This window comes from Notolepis coatsorum (genome assembly GCF_963971535.1).
Source record: "Notolepis coatsorum genome assembly, chromosome: 10".
Lineage (NCBI taxonomy): Eukaryota > Metazoa > Chordata > Actinopteri > Aulopiformes > Paralepididae > Notolepis > Notolepis coatsorum.
The window spans coordinates 2723616-2732964 of NC_140174.1; positions in this window are offsets into that span (position 1 = coordinate 2723616).

The window sequence follows — 9349 nt, forward strand, 5'->3', positions numbered from 1 at the left end:
CCCTCAGAGACCCTGAGAGCCACTCAGTATGTTGCAGCCTGGTCTCACTTCAAATATGTAAATAAAGTACTCATCGACCACAGGAAATAAGTACATAATATTGTATGTTATGGTATAGCCATAAGTAATACATTGACATGGTTATGAATATGTACAACGTGTACATATTACAAATAAGTAATACATTGAGGTATTTACATGTTTTCAAAAATACGTAGATATATTACATTATTTAAAAAAAAATTGTTTTTGGAAAACAATTGAGTTCCACCTGCAGGGTAACAAACCCGGGACGCTCACATGGGAGGCAACTACCATCACCTGACGACGACCGTACCAAAACCCAAACCCTAACACTAACCACACTGTTACCTTAAACTAACCAAAACCCAAACCCTAACACTAACCACACTGTTACCTTAAACTAACCATAACCTTAACCCTAACACTAACCACACTGTTACCTTAAACTAACCATAACCTTAACCCTAACACTAACCACACTGTTACCTTAAACTAACCAAAACCCAAACCCTAACACTAACCACATTGTTACCTTAAACTAACCAAAACCCAAACCCTAACACTAACCACACTGTTACCTTAAACTAACCATAACCTTAACCCTAACACTAACCACACTGTTACCTTAAACTAACCAAAACCCAAACCCTAACACTAACCACACTGTTACCTTAAACTAACCAAAACCCAAACCCTAACACTAACCACACTGTTACCTTAAACTAACCAAAACCCAAACCCTAACCGTAACCACACTGTTACCTTAAACTAACCAAAACCCAAACCCTAACACTAACCACACTGTTACCTTAAACTAACCAAAACCCAAACCTTAACACTAACCACACTGTTACCTTAAACTAACCAAAACCTTAACTCTAACCATAACCCCACTGTTACCTTAAACTAACCAAAACCTTAACCCTAACACTAACCACACTGTTACCTTAAACTAACCAAAACCTTAACCCTAACACTAACCACACTGTTACCTTAAACTAACCAAAACCTTAACCCTAACACTAACCACACTGTTACCTTAAACTAACCAAAACCTTAACCCTAACCATAACCCACTGTTACCTTAAACTAACCAAAACCTTAACCCTAACACTAACCACACTGTTACCTTAAACTAACCAAAACCTTAACCCTAACCATAACCCCACTGTTACCTTAAACTAACCAAAACCTTAACCCTAACACTAACCACACTGTTACCTTAAAGGTCCCATGCATTATAAATGGCCTTTTCCAGTGTTTAGCATTGTTTCCTAGCAATGGGGGATTATATTAATGTGGTCTGTGTCGTTTAGTCTCGAGTTCACGAGATCTTCCCTCACTCAACTAAGCCGTTCTGATTTGACAGTATTGCTGACGTGAATAAGATACTGATTTGCATATCTCCGCCCCCTCAACAGCAGAGCGAGTGGAAATACCTTCCCTTCCTCAAAGTGAAGCGAGGCAGAGAACAAGCGAGTGAGAGAGAGGGAGAGAGAGAGATAGAAAGGGAGAGAGAGAGGGAGAGAGACATGGAGAGGGAGAGAGAAAGAGAGAGAGAGGAGCTTCTTTCGGGGAAACAAACACACACGCATTTTACACACAACCTGACCTCTATCTCTCTATCTCTCGCTCTGTGCCAGTGCAGACTGTGGGTGACTGTCACTCAAAGCGCTTATGGGCGGAGCCCATCCAAGAACAGCCTGAAATCCTGAACTAGAAAAATTATGCTTTTGAGTACTTCATTAGAAATACAAAACAATGAATTTTTTTGAAAAAAACTTTACAGATGTGTTCCATAGACTCACAGGAATTGTGTAAAGTTGCCCAAATAGTGCAAGTATAGCAATGCATGGGACCTTTAAAGGCCAACTTGCAGGTTGTATTTTTGTTCAATAAACAATGTGACTAGGCCAACGCTGACTTTCATGAAGAGGGAAAAATAAATTATCGAAATTGACCCAGTTTTAGCGTTTTTATCAAACATTTTGTCGACCAAACCACAACCTCCACACACATGCATATTTTAATCCATGGTTCATAGCGTGCGTGTGTCATCTTAATGATGACGTCATACCAGGTGCAGGACAGCAGGGGGCTGAGAGTCACAGGCAGGTAGTGGCAGGAAGCAAGGAGCCTTCTTGTTACTACTAGCCGAGGAGCTAGTCTCTGTTTCACTAACACTATTGCTCTGTGATCATAGCCATTCATATCTAAAGCTAACCACTATTTGTAAAAGCCACAACCACGTTACCATATTTGTAATAATGTAAATCATTGTGTCGTTGTACATATTGTGTTTATAACGTTAGTAGCTAAGTTAGCTAGCTTGGTAGCCAGCATTCTCGAAACTCCTAACATGGCCCGATTTAAATGGTTCTCTCCTCTTTGTATACCTTTGTCCTCACACATATTCTGCCAGGGAACTTATGGACACGACAATAGTTATAAGGTGTTTGAGCTTGTAACGTTAACGTTAGTTAGCTAATAGCTATCGTGGTAGCCCCTTTCGTGACTGTGATGCACCGAGTGCTATCCGAGGGGGCTACTATCGTATCAACATGCCGCGACGTGTAGCTTGCTAGCCGGCATGATGCGTGTGCAGTGCTTTGCCCCACAGGTCTGAGAAGAGGACCTGCACATTTTACTCGTTCCCAAAACTCTTTTACATGCACGACAGTAGACATAATGCTAACGTTAGCGGGGTAACGATAGCCAGCTTGATACTGTGACCCGGGGATCAGGCGACAGCCCACAGACCAGTAGCGCTGCTGTACTGAACAACAGGCTGCCTAGTGGTAAATGTATTTTTTTTTTACGACATTAAAAACCTTATAACTAGCTTGTTTCAACCAGTTGTAGCTGGTCCATCAAAGTCGCCGACGATTAAACCCATTTGCGTCTTGTAAGGCGTCCATTTGGATCAAGGAAATAGCTTTCTGCACTCGTCACAACTCCTTGTAGTGGATCAGAAGTAGGGGAAAGATACCTGGAGTGACGTCACGGCCCTGATAGCTCTGATAAGCTTTTTGATTTGCTCGTGCATGTTATTCGTGCATGGACCTTTTTAACCCTTTCTGAGTGGCATTTCCGGCGTCAAATGAAAAAATTATAATAATGAAATTAGATACCAATGATGTAAACTACCCATAATTGCAGAGTAGGGTTTAACCTGCAAGTTGGCCTTTAAACTAACCATAACTTTCTTTATTAACCATAACCGTTAAACGTCAAAACAAATCATCATCATCATACTATTGCTGTGTTTGTATCAGCATCAGTGGGTGGCTTAGTTTATTTTGTTTTGGACTTACACTGAGACAAAATGTAAATGTATTACTTATACAATAAATACATATATTAGTTAGGGCTATAAGACATATAAGACGTATACATTATGTACCTTTTTTCCTGTGGTCGATCAGTACTTTATTTAGGTTTTCTGATGAGACCGCCTTGGCTGGGGATATAGAGGTTCAGTGACTCCCCTGTTTCCTGTGCCTCTCCACACTAGACATGGGAAACCAAACATATAGACTATATAGACCTTTTCTTTTTTTTTATCCACTTTTTCTCCTTATTTCTATTTTTCTCCCATCCCAATTTCGTATCGCCAATTCTCCCCTTCAATTCTCCCCTCCTCTGTCTTGAACGTGTCTTGACTATGCCTCCCACTGGTCGGCTGTAGGGAGGATAGAAGCCTTGCATCACATGTCCCCCCTCCGGTAGACGAGGAGGCAACCTGTCGCATCTTTTCACCAGACAGCGCGGTCTCTCAGTGGCGAGGAGTAACGTGTGGGAGGCTCACGCTGCCCCCGCTACTTCCTGTCTCTGCTGTACAGGCGTCACCCAACCGACCTGTAGGAGTCGCTGTCCACAACGTCCAATCCCCACCCATCGACTTTCCACCCGCTACCTCTGCCAATTGAGATAGTATGACGACTGGCCCAAGCCGCAGGCAACGCTGACTCGGGGAGTCGAGACCGGAGTCTCTTGCATTGGTGACGAGCGCAATCTCCGCTACGCCACCCAGCCGCCCTGACTATAGACCTTTTCTATGGAATCCCGTTCAATAGGGAATAGCTTTGGTCAAAGATTATTTCCTGTCTGCTATTGTATTAACGAACACTACACCAGGACATAAACATGGAGCAATTCAAAAGGTTTATGAAGTTTGAAATGGTCTATTTATTATGGGCCATGAGGGAGTTCACCAACCCACACACAAAATAAAGGTCCTCGAATGCATCGAGCTGCCACACCACCCGGAACCTTCTTTATAGGCTGCTGGTACCGAGGGTCATTACTGAGCAACCCTTCATGAGTCACCGATCTGTGTGACGGAGGCGCGCCAATACCTCATTGCAGCCTTCAAATATTTCTATAGTATCAGTATGCAATATCCTAAATTATCTCTCTCTTCCTATACTATATTTATATATGTATGTATGTATATTTAATTTTATATATGTATATGTGTAACTGTTGTGACTCGAGTGGGAGTTGAACCCCGGTCTCCCACACCACGGGCAGCAACACAGACCGCTATACCAAGAGGTGAATTCACTTCTTTGTACCGTGTCTATGCGTCTTTTGAGGATGTGAGAGTGAGTTTAACCCATAGCACCGCTACTCACCCCAGCAGCCCTTCTTGACTGCACTTCACGATACCATCCATTACATAATATATTTAAATAAGTAATATATAATAATAATAATAATACATCAGATTTATATAGCGCTTTTCCAAAATGCTCACAGACGCTTTAACAAAACAAACAATACAATACAATACAGTTTTAGTAGAGAGAAATAAAAAGGTGAGAGAGGAAGGAGTTCATGGGTTGAAAGCAATTGGGTAAAAAGGTGGGTTCTGAGTGGGGATGCTCGATATTGGCTTTTTTACCGATACCGATATACTGATATTGTCCAACTCTTAATTTCCGATACCGATATCAACCGATACAGATATATGCAGGGTTCCCCCCCCCCAAAAAAACTGAATCATTTCAGGTAATTAACATTACATATCTCTTGTTGTGGAATTAACACAACATTATGCATACTTTTAACAATAAATAAAATCAGAATTTGTTCTTACTTGCTTGCCTGGGTAAATAAAGGTTATAGAAATACCGATACCGATATTTTCCGATATCACATTTTAATGCCGATATCGGCCGATAATATCGGACATCCCTAGTTCTGAGGGCTTGTTTAAACGATGCAAGAGTGTCTGCATGACGGATATGGTTGGGAAGGGCTGTGAGTGCAGTTTAAAATAAATGGTCAGAAGACGTGCTCCTCTGTGACCACGGGGAGCGCTGGGCGCTGTGTTCATCAGCAAAGCACACATCAGCAGAGCGGCATAAATCTTGTGGACGGCGAGAGTTGCGAGAAAGATTTACGGGGTATTTATTGTGGTTATGAAAGCTGTTATTGTTCTGCATTTCACACACCAAAGACCTTGCAATCCAGAGTCTGTCTGTGTGTGTGTGTGTGTGTGTGTGTGTGTGTGTGTGTGTGTGTGTGTGTGCGTGTGTGTGTGTGTGTGTGTGTACCGCATGTCTTTGTGTATGTTGCGTGTGTGTGTGTGTGTGTGTGTGTTGCGTGTGTGTGTGTGTGTGTGTGTGTGTGTGTGTGTGTGTGTGTGTGTGTGTGTGTGTGTGTGTGTGTGTGTGTGTGTGTGTGTGTGTGTGTGTGTGTGTGTGTGTGTGTGTGTGTGTGTGTGTGCGTGTGTGTGTGTGTGTGTGTGTGTGTGCGTTGCGTGTCCATCTGTGTGTCTGTGTTATAAAGTTCCTGGAACCTGCTGCTGTCGACAACAAGAACAGAACAGAACAGAAGAAACATATCGGCGCCTTCTTCCATATGACCTGTCTGTGGCTTTAATATGACCTGTGTGTGGCTTTAATATGACCTGTGTGTGGCTTTAATATGACCTATCTGTGGCTTTAATATGACCTGTGTGTGGCTTTAATATGACCTGTCTGTGGCTTTAATATGACCTGTCTGTGGCTTTAATATGACCTGTGTGTGGCTTTAATATGACCTGTGTGTGGCTTTAATATGACCTGTGTGTGGCTTTAATGTGACCTGTGTGTGGCTTTAATATGACCTGTGTGTGGCTTTAATATGACCTGTGTGTGGCTTTAATATGACCTCTGTGGCATTTTTTTTCTTTTTTTTTTTACTTTTTTTTTTTTTTTTTTATGTCAGCATCCCCATTGTCTGTGCTGAATGTTTGTTAGTGTTTGGTATTTTTTGTTGGTTTTTAGTACTTTTAAACATTTTTAGTAAGTAGTTTTCATTTGATCCTATAATTCTTTCATTCACCGATTTGTGGACTTTTTTTTTAGTGTCCTGAAAGGCGCCTTATAAATGAAATGCATTATTATTATTATTATCATCCAGGAGGGAAAAGACACTTTGGATAGTAGGGACTGCATCTCTGCCTGTCCTGACCAGGAAACACTTTGCAACTGTGATCTCCTCTGGCAATAGTTGGATATTGTAATGTGTGGCGAGGGGTTGCAGCAATTCCACTGAGAGAAACTGGTCTGAGGCTGGATAACATGCCTGTATGCCTCTCATAAATTGTTATCCAACTCATGAGAACCTGCTCTCAAGCTCTTGCAGCATTCTGTCGACGACTGGATAGAACAGTCTCTGTCTCAGCTGATCTCCTGAGCTGAGGTCTGAGCTTGTGCCACAAGATGACTCAACTACATACTCGTCCATCCTTTTCTGCTTCCTCCTTTGGCTGGTAGTATGTTCCTCAATCCAAAGGCCATTACATATGGCCTTTGTCCTGTCATACATGTCCACTGCCATCTCTGATGTGCGAAAACCTTTGAGTGTGTCCTGCACTGTGCTTTTAAATAGTACAGATATTGAAGATGTGCACTTTAACGCAGCAGCACCTGGAGCCATCCATACCCATGTCCAGTGTCCTATAATAAGCTTTAATCGAACCTCGGATAGTCCGGTTGGTTTGGGGTGGTGTGAAAGCTCATTCACTCTTGCAAGTGAACCCTGCTGCGGTTCATTTGAGATGTGAATGCAAAGCGGACCAAAGGCAGGAAAAGACCCAAAAATCGAATCTTTTTTTAATGAGAAGACTGAAACATATGTATATAATGAAACACACAATCGTTTTTTTTCGATTGCCTAAGCATGATTTTGAAAACGGGGCCCAGTGTTTCAAAACACACAATTAGCACAACCACACACACAATTATCAGAACACCTCAGATCCTTTGCTAAATTAAACACTTGTCAAAACCATACACTAATTTTGTTACCATATGAAACACACGTTACATAATGACTTAATTCTGTTTGAACCAGTTACACACACTGCTGTGCTTAACCTAAAACACATTTAGCAATTCTACTTCTCAGTGATTAGAGTACTGTAAGTGAAGTACGCAGATAATGTGCAAATATACAATAAATTCACCAAACACTACACAAGACCAATGCTGTAGACTGATGAAAATATAATTTATTTATCTACATATACCCAAATCAATGATGCAGACTGATGAAAAAAATAACATTTTCTCTCCATATAACCAAATCAGTCAACATTTCAACATGGAGAATCACAACAATACATGTCCCAGTTTTCATGCTACTATGTGCATAACACTGTAAGCTCAGCAAATATCAGACAAACATAAAATACTGTATCCAGTACAGGTTAAAATTACAGTAACACAATTTTCTTTTTTGAAAAAATGTAAACAGAAAATACTAGACATTATCTCTTTGCCTAGCTGGATCTGGCAAGATAATTTTTTGTTGTGATTCTCCATGTTGACTGATTTGGGAAAATGGGAGAAAATGTATATTTTCATCAGTCTGCATCATTGGTTGTCTTGTGTAGTGTTTGGTGAATGTATTGTATATTTTCACGTTCTCTGTGTACAGTACTTCACTCTCCTTCCATTTTGGTTGAAGACAGGTGAACTCACCTGCTGCATTTTTATAGTGCTTAAACCTGATTGTGTATCTACAATTAACTGTGTTTTTATTTTGTTATTGGTGTATATGTGTATGTATGTACAGTATATGTATATATATTATATGTATATATATATGTGTATATATGTATATTTGTACTCCTGTTGGGGCTTCTTGGACCAGATCAATGTTTTATCTGGCTAAATAAATAAATAAATAAGAAACTGATGATTTGGTCCTGTTAACTTTGAATTTTCTAGGGACTGCCCATATCCCTCTCATGGACGTGGACCTCACTTTGAGAACCTCTAATGATTCTAGTTATTCAGTATTCATCTCTAATTAATCTAAAATTGCGTATTTCTGTGCTTAATAATAAAAAAAAAAAAAAAAAAAAGGGGGGGGGGGGGGGGGGGGTGACCCCCCCCCTCCACCCCCCTGGGCTGAAGCCCCCAATGTTTTCTAACCCTAAAAACGCCCCTGGACCTCATCATATTAAAGTCCTCATCATCAGTCACAATGGACTCTACCTTAAACAGTAAGTAAGTATACAGCAACATTATGTGTGTATGTACATATACCGGTATGTGCATGTGTGTGTGTGTGTGTGTGCATGCGTGTGCGTGCGTGTCTGATACATCACAATTTTTTTTTTATTCTTTTTTTATTACAGAAAATTATCTGTTGCAGCTGCACTGTTTTCCATGAAAATACCATATTTGGATAAGTTTGACCATTTCTCAAAATCTGAAAATCATTACTTAATAAAACACAGAAAAGGATCACCAAGTTACTCTGGGTAAAAAAACCTTTACAGACAACATTGAGACAAAGCTTCCTGACACATCTCCATCCAAACTCTTGGAAGAACTCATTGAAATCTCATCTGATACCACCTGGAGAGCTAGTTTCAGAGTGTGGTGCTGAGTACCAAATATCTCATGATGCAGCAGTTAAGGTGTTGATACCATTCAGCACCACATATCTGTGTGAAGCTGGCTTTTCATCCATGACAGCTCTGAAAACAAAATATAGGGCCAAGTTGAGCCTTGATGATGACATGCGTGTTGCCTTGTCAAAGATCTCCCCACGTATTGACCGTATTATTAGCCAGCAGCAGACCTCGCATTGAGCTAGAAATGTCCACCGAGTGAACGAGTGCTTATTTTCTGTATTTATTAATATTTTTTGAGAAATGGTAACTTGGTGATAATTTTCTGTATTTAAAAAAAAATACATGATTTTCTGTTTTTGAGAAATGGTCACACTTATCCAAATATGCTATTTTTATGGAAAAGTGTGCAGCTGCAACAGATAGCACTTTAGTGATAATTTTCTGTAATTTTATTTAAAGAAATAT